The sequence below is a fragment of the Hoplias malabaricus genome, chromosome 3 (genome assembly GCF_029633855.1).
Source record: "Hoplias malabaricus isolate fHopMal1 chromosome 3, fHopMal1.hap1, whole genome shotgun sequence".
In the NCBI taxonomy this organism is placed as follows: Eukaryota; Metazoa; Chordata; class Actinopteri; order Characiformes; family Erythrinidae; genus Hoplias; species Hoplias malabaricus.
Genome location: NC_089802.1, coordinates 56,963,594 through 56,979,916, shown reverse-complemented (window position 1 = coordinate 56,979,916; position 16,323 = coordinate 56,963,594). Strand labels below are relative to the sequence as shown.

The window sequence follows — 16,323 nt, the reverse complement described above, 5'->3', positions numbered from 1 at the left end:
CAAACCCAAATAACTTAAATTTTACTACACTACATTATGAAAATCTGACGTTCTTATTGGTTTATATGTGGGTAAAACCGTAATATGTCTGAACAAATGTCCCGGCTCCGCACAGGAGACGGACAGATATAGTCAGAGCACTAAAACAAGCAAACCTAAATCCAAGTAATAAGAAAGGCAGACTTTTTTATTTTAACTGTAGTGCGTATGTGAGACTGTAAGTAATCACTTGTTTCAGTTCTTAAAACTGTTTAGTTAGAGTCAACCGTGAATACTATTTTTACATATTCCATGGTCATGGATCTGTAGGTGTCATTAATCACTCCAAACCGGTGGTGAAAATCAGTTACAGGTTTACTTAACAATTGATTAAACAATTTTAAACACTTAAAATCTGTTAAACAATTAACAATGTAAATTAACACAGAACTTCAAGTGAGGTCAAAACCAGAAATATTCCAAAACCTGAAAATCCGGTTTAACAGGAGTTAATATTTTTAGACTTCCTGAATTCAACTTGATCCATGTTCATCTGACTGCGGACTAACCAGTCATTGCGGTCTGTGTCAATGCGATTTAGTTATATTTCTGAAGAGGTGCGAGTCAGGCTACGGCATAGGGTTCTGTTCGACATGTGCCCTACGGTGTTTGTTCGACACAGAATTGTAAATTGGGCTTAATACTCAGGAGACAGAGACCTCTTAATTTGGAGGGGAAACACCTTGAGTATATGTAATAGTTGATATAACATTAATTGTAATTAATCTTTGGCCATTTCTGTTGTGTTCATCAGTGTCAGACTAATTAATGACATTCTATTAAAAGACCGGTGAACAGGAGTGACACCAGAGCCTTTTCACCTACAATGCATTGATCATGCATGAGTCTGGTTACAAAAATGGTAATAGGACATCAGACCATAATAATTCATGGTACTTTCATTTTCGGTACTTAAGTACATTTGAAGGTAAAAAGTTTTTTACCTTTACTCATGTGGAGATCTAAATCGAGGATATTTACTGAAGTAATATTTTACATTGAGTATCTGTACTTTAACTCAAGTACATGGTTTGTGTACTTTGTCCACCACTGGCAGTCACTATGTATTTATCAAATAGGTTTGACACCTCAGTTGTTTCAGTGTGTGGAGAAATGTGCTATGAGAGAGAGAGACTCCCTAGACTCCCTATGAGCAAGTATAGTTGTGAAATCCCTCTCTAAGACTAAGAAGCAGATGAGAGTGGGATCAGGATGACCACTGAGAGCCCAAGCTATGGGATTGAGGACTGCAAACCCACATGACCCCAAAAGACCTGTCACTCAGAACCACAAAGCACTGTGGGGATGGTGATGTATATGTGTGTGTGTGTAGTAATGGACATGACTTCCCTGCAAATGACACTTTAGAAATGACATCCCAAAAGAGTGGAGGAATAAAAACCCTTTGTGGGCAACTCCCCAGTAACTTCTAAAATAGTCATCTAGTGTATTCTCACAAATCAGAGCTGTATGACCTGCCGAGTTTCCATCTCATACTGCATTACAGGGCAACTGATGGAAACTCTTGAGTAATATTTAATGCATTTATTATTACAAATGAATTCAACACCAAACATAAACCCAGCTACAAACGTTCCAACAACCCTGTGACAACCCATCTTTCTACCACTCTATCTAGAACAGTGTCAGAGATGGGAGAATCTTTTTAAGTAATGAGGTTGTCCAGAGCTCTGCCCCATTCACAATTTTTTCACTAATTTGGAATTCTGCCATTTTGGAATGGTGTCTGAAAACACTGGTGTCTGGATCACTCTCTGTTTTGCCTCTGAGTTTTGGTCTTGTCTCAACCATGTGCTCTGTTTTCCCTTCTGTCGCCCTCAGCCACGCCCCACACCTGTGAACTGTTTGTCAGTCAGGTGTCTGAGGTCACAGGTGTATCGTCTTACTTCTTGTAATATAAGCCCTGTCCTGTTAGTTAGTGTTTGAACAATGTCAATCGTGAGAACCGTCCAGAATCTTATGAATTATTAGAGCAGTTTAGAGCAGTGTTAATAAATGAAATGTTCCAGAAGAGTATGAGCTCAGAAATGGATTTTAAAACATTGTTAAAGGAGGGGAATATTCTAAAAACGTTTGAAAGGTTATAGTATTCTAAAACAGAATGAGAATAACTCTCTGAAGCTGTGTGAATGATATGAGACCATTCTCCAAAACATCGACTTAAAATATTGTGAGTGTTGGCAACATTTTAAACAGTGAGAATGGGGAAATATTATTCTATGACAGGGATTACTGGGCAAAGAAAATTGTGGAAGAATGGGATGTTTCCAATCCACCATAACATTTGCGTGTTTATAGTATTTTGTGGGGTTTGTGTCGTCTGGAGTTTAGACAGAATGTGAGACCTATAACTACCACTCAAACCATATGTGTAGTGTCAATGGGCTAAGTGTGTGAGTGTGTGTGTGTGTGTGTGTGTGTATAGAGAGAGAGAGCAAGAGAGAGGATAAAGAATTAATAAAATATGACCATAAAAATCACAGCATGTAAAAGTGACCACAGAGAGAGAGAGAGAGGGGGGGGGGGAAGAGAGTAATGAAAAATAACAGACTGGGAAGAACTGACAATAAGGGAAATAAGAGATGAATAGGTGAGGGAGAGATAGAGGGAGTGAGATACAATAAGGTAAAAGGTAGAATAAAAGATAGACAAGAGAGAAATGGAGAGAGGGGGTGAATTAGGTGTTGTGACAGGAGCAGTGCCATTAGGAATTAAACAAACAACAGCGGCACTATCCTCAGTGGAGTTACTGTAATGAGCACTACATTGTGTATGTGTGTGTAAAGGGGCAAGAGGGAAGGACAGATAGTGAATCTGTAGTGAAGCATTCACTGCGTGTCTGAGTGTGTGTGTGTGAGAGAGAGAGAGAGAGAGAGAGAGAGAGCGCACAGAAGAGCTCATCTCTCTAAGCTAAAATCAAACAGCAGCATGGGGTTCAACTAAAGCTGGAAATCTCACAAACAGCTGACCTTTAACCTTCAGGTGGGGTGTACTGAACCAGTAAATTCCCCTGCGCGTGCGTGTGTGTGTGTGTGAATATTTGGGGGTGGGGTCAAACATGAACAGGAAATGGTTGAAAACATAGGTGGATCCCCCCCCCCATTTTTCTAGGACCATCTTCAAGGGCACTGTGCGCCTCAGTAGTTAACAGAAGCCATGTGGAGGCTGAAGGAGGAGCGCACAGACTATTAACACCTTCCTATCTATACCTCCACTACTACCTCCAAGACTGTTAATATGGAGTGTGTTGAAATATGAAGTGACCCACTGAAACAGTAACAGTCCCTGTTTCTCAGGCTATAACACTAGATACTGGAACATAGCTGTGAGGATTAAATTGCGCCAGACACAAGTGCATTAGTAAAGTCAGGCACTGATTTTGGATTTGTAATTCTGGATCACAGGCACTGCACCAATCAAACCACAGGAATTAATTCATTGTCTGTAACTGTTTATCCAATTCAGGGTCGCGGTGGGTCCAGAATCACTGGGTGCAAGGTGGGAACATACCCTGGAGGGGGCACCAGTCCTTCACAGGGCAACACTCACTCACACACTCGCACCTATGGACACTTTTGAGTCACCAATTTATCCACCTACGTTTTTGGACCGTGGGAGGAAACCCACGCGGACACGGGGAGAACACATCAAAATCCTCACAGACAGTCACCACAGGAATTGTGTCACTGAAATTGAGCTGGAACAAGCAACACTCAAATAGGATGGTTGTTAAACATAACTGTAACCGTTTCGTCCTGTTCACTCACCCAGTCACTCATACACTCAAATCTATGGCCACTTTTTCACAGCCAACCCACCTACCAACATGTGTTTTGGGACTGTGGGAGGTAACTGGAGCACCCGGAGAAAACCCACACAGACACAGGGAGAATACAGAAAACGCCTCAGTATCAGACAGTAGCATGAGGTGGGGTTTGAACCCACATCCCCAGGACCCTGGAGCTATGTGGCTGAGACAATACCCACAGCACAACACAACAGTGTCGTCCAGTTGAAATTAAAATGGTTAAAGTGTGTCCCATCAGGATGTTATTCTCCATGGTGTCTGTGTAGATATAATTATACAACCTTCTCAAATGTTTAGGACTTCAGGAGCTGAACCGAAAGCCTAAAGTGTCAGATGAATCCAGGTTTAAGAAATATAGGAATTGAAATTGAGTAAAACCTTAATATATTGATAACAAACACTTACCATCAGTCAATTCTACTCCTGCAAAATTCTGTAGCCACTTTATTAGGCATTCCAAATTTATAGCTGTACCCAAACATGCTGCTATATTAAACCCAGCTCTTTTAGCACTTTCATTACATTATTTCGTGTCTTCCTTCCAAATAAAATACCCAGTCCTTGCAGAATTTGTGATTTCCTCTGAAGTAGCTGATTAATGTCAGCCATAGGCAGTGATGTGGAACAGCTGTCCAGCCTGTCAGAAGTCAGCATCACTGATCACCTTTCAGACCTGACAGGCTGGGTCATCACAGCCATTTTGGGCCATTAGACGCACATCACCCCCACTGAAGTGGAGAGGCCATGGGAGGAGGAATGCTCCAGAAGGAGGTGTGTGTGTGTGGTGTGGAGTTGCGTGGTGTGTAATGTTCCCTTGGGATCTGCCACCTCAGCTCTGTGGTTCTCAGGGCTTTCCTCAAGGTCTCTCTCTCTTTTCAGAAGCTCACTTGGTTGACACTAGCCACTGTTAGGACACGTCAGAAAGTGAAGACTGGAAATTTCCTTGGCAAGGAACAGGGTTCAGCTCAGGTGGCAGTGCAAATGGAAGTGATCATCCTACCTGCCCACTTACATATAGATACAGACAAGCACAAGTTTGTTTCCATGCACTGTGGGGACATTACAAATGAATTTCATTAACCCTCACTACTACTAGCCTGCCCAGTACGGGGTCCCCACAAAAATGGGAAATACCCTCACTGCGAATGTGGTTTAACCCCACAACATTAGTTAAACTTGGTGTACACACACACACACACACATTATTATTTGTCTTATTCACAAATTTCACCCATTGTATACAAAGTGCATCTACATTTACATTACATAGACATGCCCATTTACATGCTTTTTATATGTACATACATTCTCTCTCTCTCTCTCTGTCTTTTTCTGTCTCTCTCTCTCTCTCTCTCTCTCTCTCTCTCTCGCTATCTAACACACACACATTCCTTTTCCAAGCCACTATTTCAATTGCAGTAAAATCTTTGCATGATTGACACTTTCCTCATCAGGAAAGACGGGTGCAGCCTATTGAAATACTTACTATCAATTATTCAACCTCTACCTCTCTCTTACTCTTTCTCCAATAACCAGGTTGAGCTGGAGGTTGATGGCCATTCTGCCACACCAAGTGCACCCTGCTTTATCCTCTCGCCATTCCATCCACTCATCTATCCACTCATCCATCCATCCATCCATCCATCCAGCCACTCACCTCCTCTGCTCGCAGGTTTGGGGTTTGCCTGTCAAACTCTCTGTCTGGAGGAAAACGTAGAGAATGGTTAGAGTCCATTACCCCCTGCTTACTTCATGTCCTCAGCTCCTCTGTCTGTATGAATGAAGCAGAGAGAGTCAATGAGGCAAAGCCAGTCCATTCTGTAAAAGCATTGTAAAGTCATGGCCTGACCTGCATCACTTCTAATCAAATTCAGCAGAACTAAAGCAGAATTTGTCAAAATGTAATGAATACATTTTTTGCTGTTTGAAAACTCCATCGCACTGCCTTTATCATTGTGTGAACATCCTCTCACTGATGGACCATCATAATATTAAAATGATATTATGAGAAAAATGGAGGATCATTTCCATTATGATATTAGCTGAGGTTTAACAAAAAAATATAAAAGAACTGCGCTAATAAATGAAATGAAATGAAAAGAAATAAACTGCAACATTTTACGCAATGCCATACCACAATAATAGCTGATACCTGTTTGATGAGTGCAAGATTCATGGTCATTTTTAAAAGATAAGTCTGTGTTAGAAGACAGCGAGGGACTCTGCGGTTCAGGAACAGCTGTAAATGAGAAATGTTATTGTCTGCCTGCTTTTTCCAGTTTCCTTGTTTGGATAATAAAAGCACATTTCCTTTATTACTGCAGCATTTGCAGGTGACAGCTTCATGACAGTTACTGTTATTATAGAACTCTTATAGTCTGAAACAGCTTTGTGTTCTGTCCACAATAATCCTATACAATACACATCAGTCAGACTTCCACAGGACACTTAAAGTCCACTGCCTCAGTAAGCCTCACTCTCGCACTCACACACACACACACACATACACACACACATGCACGCATGATGCTCTGGAAGTAATACAAGCAACAGCCTGCCTTTGATTTGTACATCTGAATATATCCATGCCCATCCAAACATGATTTTATGTGGCTAGAATCCCACAGAAAAAAAAGAAAAAAAGTCTTTTGGCTTGTCCTGAAATTCAAATTTCACATGAGTTCTCTGCATGTTTGCCTACGGGCTTCAGAGCCTTCTGGACTAAATATGTACATCACAGGATTAGGCTTTGAGGTAAACCCCCAACACACACACACACACACACACACACACCATACATACACATCGGAACAGACAGCCAAGGCTGCACAGGCATAAGATTATTACCAAATAACTGCATCATGGCAGTGGCACTGCTGGCTAAAAGGATTTCAGGCCTGTCTGGGATATGAGTAAAGCTGTAAAGAGACTCTGCTGATACACCTCCAATAACTGACTGCCAACACACATCTGGACTGTTACACATGGGTACTGTCCTAACTAGAACTCATACAATAGAAAATTGCTGCCAGTATAGAATTTAAACTAGACATGTACTGTATATTAATTTAACAATATTCTATTTCAAATATTTATTTAGTTAGAGAGAAAGAGAGAGAGAAATGAAAGAAAGAAAAGGGTAGGAGAAACAGAGAGAGGATTAAATTGAGAGAAAAGAGGAGGGAAAAGAGCGAGAGAGACTATTTATAATCTACTGAACGCATTTTCTGCTTTATTTACAGGAGTGACCAGCTTTTAACAAAGAAAAATATTAAGCTTATTATTATTATAATTATGGGGCGGCACGGTGGCGCAGCAGGTAGTGTCGCAGTCACACAGCTCCAGGGACCTGGAGGTTGTGGGTTCGATTCCCGCTCCGGGTGACTGTCTGTGAGGAGTTTGGTGTGTCCTCCCTGTGTCCGTGTGGGTTTCCTCTGGGTGCTCCGGTTTCCTCCCACAGTCCAAAAACACACGTTGGTAGGTGAATTGATGACTCAAAAGTGTCCGTAGGTGTGAGTGAATGTGTGTGTGTCTGTGTTGCCCTGTGAAGGACTGGTGCCCCCTCCAGGGTGTATTCCTGCCTTGCGCCCAATAATTCCAGGTAGGCTCTGAACCCACCACGACCCTGAACTGGATAAGCGGTTAGAGATAATGAATGAATTATTATTATCATTATTATTATACTACAGTTTTAAAGGTGACTTTATTCATGACTGTAATCAAAAAACACATTTTATACAATTCAGAAAATGTTTCCTCACCATTTGCTGCTCTATAGTGCACTGGAAACCAGTCTAATGTATTTACGAAGCTCCAGTGTCTTTAAATGAGTAAAAAAAAAAAAAAAACATGGCCATGGTCTGGTATGCTAGGTTTTCTAACCCCCCTCTCCCCCCACCCCCACCCCTTTGCTCATGCCAGAGGCCACTGGAGTTTTTTAGACATCAGAGAAAACTCCAAACATTGAAGTGCATGAGCCAAGGTGAGGATATTGTTTTATTCCTACTCTATAGGTGAGTAATATTGACTTATTTTTGCTGTTTTGGATTATTAAGGGTGGAGTACCTCCAAACTTGGAAGATGGCTAACTGCATTACTAAGAGTGCTACAAAACTAAACAACCCCTATTAAAAATGATTTTCTGTGGTAATTCAAACAGTGAATAAACTTCAGCCACCTACAATATACAGCCATTTTTTTCCTCAATCATACCATTCTACCTAAAAAGATGCTGAGCTTCTGAATATAAACAAACAGAGATCTGCATTTCCCCACAAACTTAGACGTTGGCTTTATATCACTATCAATTCCACCCCTATCTAGGATTTTGCCAATCACACACTGCCTCCAAGCTGCAGGGTGAAGGCCAGCACATGCTTCCCCAACACACATGAAGCCTGGCACCACTTCTTTTCATCACTGGGCAGGGTCAACATGCTTGGAGGAGAATGGTCACTGCCCTGCTCTGTCCTATTACCTAACAGATGCTCATTTTCCTGTGCGGCACATAGTGGAAGAGGAGAGTAATAGGTTATGTTCTCTTCGACTCATGGCCTCGGACTACAGTGGCATCACTGAGGTTAGGCTTTAATCACTTGCTGTAAGTGTGCATTATTGTGTGGTAGTAATCAGACATTAGTGTGACAGAGGGACTGTATACACTGTGCCCAGCCTGAGAGAGAGAGAGAGAGAGAGGTGGTTGGACTCTTCGTCTGTGAGTGTGTAAGAGAGTGTGTGAAGTGGCTAATGCAGAGGGACAGCTACGACATCCAGAGTCTGCCCACCGTCAAAGAGAATTACACACACACACACACACACACACACACACACACACACTCATAAATGGGCCCAGATTGCCACGAGCAAATGAGCCTGTCATTCCGTACAGTCTGTATTTCTTTCTTTCTCCATTTGCTTCTTTCTCTCTCTCCTTCTATTATCTCTCTCTCAATGTCAATGTTTTCTCTTTGCTTTTCTGTCTTCTTCCTTATTCTGATCTTCTCTCTCATTCTTTCTATTTCACTTCTCACTATCATTCTTGATTCATTTTCTCTCTTCATGTTCAGTTCCTTGCTCATAGCTATGAGGCTTAGGGTTCAATTCATTTGTAGTGGTGAATGAAGTCTGGAAACTGAGCGTGGGTTTGAAGAGAAGGGGTGAAGGTAAAACCGTGGTGAAGACTAGGGACAGAGTCCCTCATAATGAAAATCTATTGACTGAATGAACAGCTGACCAAGTAGAGAGTCACCATTGTTTCTCAAGACAATCTGCTAGAGCAGGACTGCCTACCGAGCGGCTTGTGGCGAACAAAGGCCCTGATGAAGAGGAAGGAGGCCGTGTGGAGAGTCAGGGCTCAGCGTTGGTTAGTCTTGAGCATCATTGGACGTCTCAGCGTTTTGTCTCTCCAGTCAGCAGCTCTGAGTTGATGGGTTGGGTTTGCGCTGCTGTTGTTTTTAATTTTGCCTTCATTAGGCCTGGCGTTAATTACCAATCTCATGGTCCACAGCCATGCGCTCGCTCTCTCTTCTCTAATGAGACGGAAATGAGACAAACAGCTGGGATTTATGGCTCGCTGGATGCTCACGCCATGAGAAAAAAAACGCCAACACACCACAGAAACGAAAACAAACACTGGTACATTTGTGTTGTACATCAAGATTAATTACACACAAATTGTGTGCTTTTAGGGTCCTCTCCGAACATTTTGTCGAAACTGAGTTATGTACACGTAGTTAATCATTTTGTGCTGATTAGCATAAGTGTTGAGGAGTTTGTTTTATCATTGTGTAAGTAAAAGATTTTTGATCTTGAACATCTCATGCTAAATTTGTTTCTTATACATAGTACAGTAAAGTTATACAGTGAAAATCATCTTTTCTGAGGTATATCTCCTTTTTTTCTACAACTTGCTGAAAAACTGCACGCTAACTTTTATAGAAAGCTATGCCTCACAGTTTGTGCTACAGTAGCTCATCTGTGAGATCGGACCAGACAAGATAAGCTTTGGTCCCCTGGGATATTAATGAGCCTTGGGCACCCATGACCCTGTCTCCAGTTCACCATTTGTCCTTCCTTGGGCCATTTTGTTAGGTACTAACCACTGCATACCAGTAACCACAAACAAGACCAGCTGTGTTGGAGATATTATGACCATCACTGTTTCGTCATGGTTAGAAAAACCCAGTTCTTTTGTCCAGTGCCTCCACTACTATCACGAGGGTTGCCAGATCTGCATATTTTAAATGATATTTGGAGTTGGTAGAGGGTTTGTGTACCTTTTGTTTTTTTCATATCTAATCTTGCAATAGAAAAAATGAGAACTATCTATTGGCCAAGAGTTGATCACAAATCCTAGACATGCAAGGGATCAGTTTTTATCTTTAGACTTAACTCCATTGAGTATGAAAATAATTTTGGATATTTCACAGCAATATCTTCCCCATGTCCCAAGAGAGTGAGGAACATAAAACGAGTTGACTCCATTTTGGACCAAAATCTCCCCTCACTCCTAAAGGAAAACACTCTTTCTTCACCATAATTAAGTGAAATATGGGCATATACTGATGTGTCTTTTCTGTGTCTTCTTTTGTAAGTTTTTTGTTATGTTTTGTTTTTGTGTGTGTTATCTGTGTTGTTTTCATTATTTGTAAATGGACAAAGAATAATGAGAAGAAAATAAACAATCAATGCAAATGCATAAAGATGAACATAAACAAAACTGCAAATGTATGCACTGACATAAACACACACACACACACACACAAAGTTAAGAGTGCTTACAGAGCAAAACCCACCCAAGGGCCTGGCAGACGCACCCTCAGCCAACATCAAATAGAACTGCTTCTCTTCCTCTCTTGTTCTCTCCATCAGCCTCAGGGGAACTCTACAATTAATGACCATGCTGATGACCGTTTCAACGAGTGAGAGGGTGTACGTATGTGGGGTGGTGGTGGGGTTCGGTATTGCAATCAAAGGGTGTGGATGAATCGCTGAGGGAGGCAGCTTGTGGCTCAGGTGAGCGAGCGGTCTGTCTCGGCGGGCTGTGGGTAAAGACCCGACGCAGCTTTTTCAGGCCTGTGCTTCAGCACATTGTGAGCTGCGCTGGCCCTTGCCATCAGCAGCTTTCTCTGCCGCTCCAGCACCACAGACAGCTCCCGTGTAGAAAATACTTCAGCACCACGGACAACCCCCGTATAACAGAGCTCCATCACCATGGACAGATCAAGCCCCCCCCCCTAAAAAACCCAAAAAACTCAGCCTTAGATCATCTACTATCCCCTTCTCATTCTCTCATGTTCTCCTCGTTGACTTCTCTGACAGGTAGCTTTACACACTGCATGGCTCTATCCCAGCTCTAGGCTCATTCAGCCTGTGATAAAAGGATGTGAAACTGTCAACACACACATACACACTTCAGACAAACTGCTGGCACCTCCATGGCCTCTGGGCACCAGCACTTCATATCTTGCTTCCTTGTCCTTACTTAAGATCACATCTATTGCCTTTCATCAAGAGCCTATCAAAGGTTTCATTGACTTCAGCACTTCATATGCTGTCAGTGTACAGTAAGGTGGATGTGTGGGAGGTTATTTGTTTGCCTGCATGGTGCAATGAGGGGGGTGTGTGTTCAGCTAAATAACCTTGCTGACACAAGGTCTGTCCAGCAACAATCAAAGGTGTTCAGATGTTCCAGCTTGAGCCCTCTATCGCTCTCCTCTCTCTCTACTGTCTCATACTACTCTATAGTGAAGCTGAACAGAGAGAGAGAAATGAACCAGTGTAGTGAGTCTCACATCCATCCATCCATCATAAGAACTTAAAACGGGGTATTTTTTTGCAGGTGTGGACCATTTATATTAGTTATTCTTTATGAAAGGTTAGGCAAAATGATATGGCAGCAGGAGTTAAGTTCTGGAAGAGGAAGAATAAATGGATTTATTGAGTAGGAACAATTACCAAATTTACTGCTTATTTACTAAAGCTCACTGAGGGAGTTTGAGGCTCTACTTCTGTGTTGCTCCTCTCATTAAAAGGGATTATATTTTCTTTAAGCTTTGCATTTTAGTTCTCAGTGTGTTGGTTATGCTTTAAGCTTTTGTTATCTGCTACGAAAAAGACGAGCTGTTCAACTGCTGCCTTCCAACTCATTTGTTTGGTCTGTAACCAAGACAACTGCGCTGTGATTGGTCAGCCTGGAAAATAGAACAGGTTCTGTTTTAAAATCTGATGCAGTCCGTAAGTTTCGGACTCGGTGTGAAGGACACAGTTGATACACGTGTGTTTGTTTTCCAAATTTGATCTGTGTTTTTTTCGTGTGTACAAAACAGACTCGGTATGAAAATGCCTTTAAGCATATAATGCTAAACAAACTGTAACCATTTAGCCTTCATGGGAGCAACTGAGGACTAGATGTAGGAGAAGCACGCGTGGGAACAAGTAATGAAAGAACAGTGCTTCCTCCTCCCTCAAAACCACAGCTTAGGTACCATTGAGCAAGGCACCTAACTCCCATTAACTCTCTGGGGAAGAGCATGTTTAGCTGCTCCGGCTGTATTTGTTCACTGCCCCTGCTCACTACTATGTGGAGGTGTCATGCAGAAGATTATATGGGAACAGGTGACACTGTGGTATGAAGACACAAAAACAGAGGCACCGAAACCAACCATGGTATCCCACTCATAGGAAATGTCCCATGATCTAAACCCAGTTTACCTGGTGTATACAGATTAAATAAATATGGGGATATCTATTAGTGACCCGCAGAAAGAGAGCTAAACAAAGCTAAACATGCTACATATTTCAAATAAAAGGAGCAGCACACTCTGCATCACACATACAAAACCAAATGTGTCATTTCGCACGTGTCAATTTATTGTCTGAGAATTTCGCCTCATATTTTCATCTTTTCAGCATCTACATCTATCAGTTTCTCTGCCCATGACAGCTTTATAAATACAGTATAGGCTCATGATTTCATTTCTCTACTGCTATGACTTATTGATGTATGAAATCGTTGTATATATCTCAAAGATGGACGCAATGGTTAATGACTTAGTGATGCTATCACTACAGATTCATCTGTTTAATATGAAGCTGAGAAACTGGATCCGATCGGAAAACACCACATAGAAAGTGCACACCATTCAACACAGCATGAGATACTCACACAGGCACCGGGCCAGAGATGTTTTGGAGAGGTTTTTAGGTTTGAACTGATGTAAAATCTTCGAAAAATGTCTACCTTGAGTTTGCATTAGCAAGTAGCTAACAGTCACTCAGTTTAGAAAATACAGAAACACAAATGACCCTCAAATGACAGAAAATAAACATATTTTACCCCTATTCCACAAGTTATCACCGTTGTCTGAATGAAATATCTGTGACTAGCTTTGATCAAAATACCATAAATATCAATAAGCACCCACTGTCTGAACAGCCCTGTTTAGAACGACTGCCACACAAGTAGCAGCATGGAGCACGGCACAAAGTAGACCTTGTTTAAGCTGTTTGAGCTTAAACAGTGAAATGTTTTCTCAGTTCTCTCATTTCTCTACACTCACTGTGTGTGTTTTGCTCCATTTAATATGATCTTTGTGCTCTCAAATAAACACGTCCAGTCTTGTGCTGTGACTGGAGAGACTCTGCCAAGGAGGTGGAGAAATTCTAAAGTCTCTTCAGTTGTGGGTTGTTAGGGGCTCCAGATGCACAGATTAATATCCACATGCAACTTGATTTCTCAATATATCCCCTTTAAGATCTAGGAATTCCAAATTCAAGACTTGATAAGGGATGTAGGTAGACGACTGAACAACTACATATGTTGCAGAGAGCTTTCGCTAATATTCTCCAATGAAGCAATAAAAGAACATAGCAGCTATTCAGCTACGATTAGAAATATCAGGACTGCAGTATTAATATTAAGATAGAAATGGATGGGAACTGGCATAGATTCTAATGAAAAAATGATGAAATGGACCTCCGGAGTGGTCTAAGTGCTGGCCCTGTCATCAGGAGATCTATAGGAGTCCTAGAAAACACAACTGACCTTACTATCTGAGTCTGTAGGATGGCCCCCTCTCCCCTGCTCATGGGGCATTGCAGCTGAGTGTATGTGATAGATCTGGACAGTTTGCATTCCTCTTCTGTGTTATAATCTGTTCAGTGGCGTTGAATTTTTTGATGTAGGAAAGAAACAGTGAGTTGGCTTCACGTGTCTTGAAGGAAACATGCTTGGCCCATGGCACTCACTGAAACAGTGGTTTTGTGATGGCAATTGGTAATGGCTTATAAACAGGTTGAAAATTTGGCAAAATATTTGGGGGAAACAAAAGAGAAAAAAAAATTTCAGGTGTTACAGGGCAATATTTATTGTTATTTTCTCAGTAACTGTAACTTCAGCTGTATTTTGTAGATCAAACTTGAGCTAATTTTAGAAAATACACAGATGTACACAAAAAAACTGACTGAAAAACGTAACCTGACCTGAAATTTATTTAATTTTTTATAGTAAGCATGTTCAGCTGTGTATATGTTCTCATGGCCTAAAGATCGGTGGAGACATAAAAAATATGAAACTCACTGTAACTCACTGCAGTCCTCCTCTGCCCATAAGTTAGTGCTGATAGCAGAGAATGAAGTTAACCACACTATCCCTTAAGACAGCAGTTGTTGAAACTACTGAGAGTATTAGAGACTCACCAGCGTTTAGATTAATTCATCCACACCACTACCACAGATTAATGTAATCCAGTATCAGAGGACCCTGATGATTAATCAGATAATGGCTCGTAAAAGCCCCCCGTCATTAGGCAATGCTTAACATTTACTCTCCTTGTCTTGTACAGTTCTAGGCACTGTGACCTTCATGTCACAGCTAATTACAACATACGAAAGCTAATGAATGCTTATGGATTCTTTTAAAGGCTGGTATTAATATTAATGGCTGGTCATATGTGCTGACAGGCCGTTTTTTGTGAATCATTTTATGATGAGTTAAATATGTTTACATATGTTCACCTCAGGGATATTATTTGAGCGAACAAGAGGATTGTGAGAGATGAAGGGTCAGCTATCGAGCCAGCAGGTCCCTCATGGTTATTAGGGGATCAAATTCATTTGCCTCCAGATATTCTAGCAGCTAATTGGATTGCATGCCCTCGTGGATGAGATAATAAAATCTATAAGCCCCAAATAAATAAGAACTGAACTTGCCTTTATATTATTACTTGAAAGAGTATTTCACAACAGTGGTGGAGATCCGAGAGGACTAAAAAGTGAATAAATGCATCCAAAATCAAGTAGCAGGGCAGTACTTCAGTGGTAGAGAGCAGTGTGTCCCAGTGACCTACTAAGGACCTTGGCCTTGTTTTAACAGCTTAGTTACTATTAAAGCTGAATAAATATTGAAAGAAATGCATGTATTGGATATTTAAACAGTCCTGATATTTCAGCAACAGGCCTATGACATCCCTTTTTAATTAGTGAATGCGCTACTTTAAGTTGCCCCCTTTATGCTCACAGCTGTGTAATTGAGCACACAATCTCCATAAAAAAGTATGAAATATTTAGGTTAGTTTAGAGCAGCTACACATGAGCTTAATTAGACAACGCCCAGTGCCAAGTGTGGATTGGAGGGGTGTCAATTCCCCCAAAACTGTGCTGAGATGCAGTGGATCTGTGTTCTCTGGAGTGATGGAGCACCATCCAATAGCTTTGGGATGAACTGGAGTTTTTTGTTTTGTTTTTTGTTTTTTTTTAGATCCAGAACTGATCATGCAACATCAGTACCTCACTAAGGCTGAAAGCAGACAAATCTAGTCATTTATATTCACATCAATCAGCCAGAAGATTATAACCAGTGACAGGTGCAGTGAATATCATTGATTTTACAGTGGCACCTGTCAAGAGGTGGGATATACGAACAGTCCGCTCTTGAAAAATGGGCAAGCGTAAAGATGTGAGTGATTTTGACAAGGGCCAAGTGCTAATGGTCTTAACATTTTGACCATCACAATCTGACACATCAACTTCAAGAACAGAATGTTCACTAGCTGCCTGAGATATTCCACCACTTGAGAGGTGCCAAGGTAATGAGATAATCGATGTGATTCACTTCACCTCTCAGTGGTTTTAATCTTATGGCTTTTTGTTTTTTTTTAACCGAGCCTCCGGTACTCCTGCCCATAACTACACACTCATTCACAGCACTGCTACGTACGATTCTCCTACTTACAGAGATTATGTTGTAGTTATGGTTTTAAAGATGTAGCACTCAGCTAAGTAGAAGGTTCTGAAAATAAATGAATGTAACTGAGTGGTAATAAAAATGTGACACAGGTCACACGGCGCTTCACCTTTTGACCCAGTGACCTTTTCCTCAGTGCTACAGCTGAAGCTCCAGGACAGTTATGTCATTGTACAAGAGACAAAAGTCACTTCACACATGTCAGTTTAGA

General features: G+C 41.3%; 1 long non-coding RNA gene across 1 annotated transcript in view; it reads right to left on the bottom strand.

The window, feature by feature from the left end:
* Positions 1-16,323, bottom strand: part of LOC136690700 (uncharacterized) — a 54,226-nt gene that overhangs the window by 17,107 nt on the left and 20,796 nt on the right. Inside the window, exon 3 of the long non-coding RNA XR_010801758.1 lies at positions 5,526-5,639. This is a non-coding gene — a long non-coding RNA (uncharacterized lncRNA). The remainder of the gene's footprint in view (positions 1-5,525; positions 5,640-16,323) is intronic.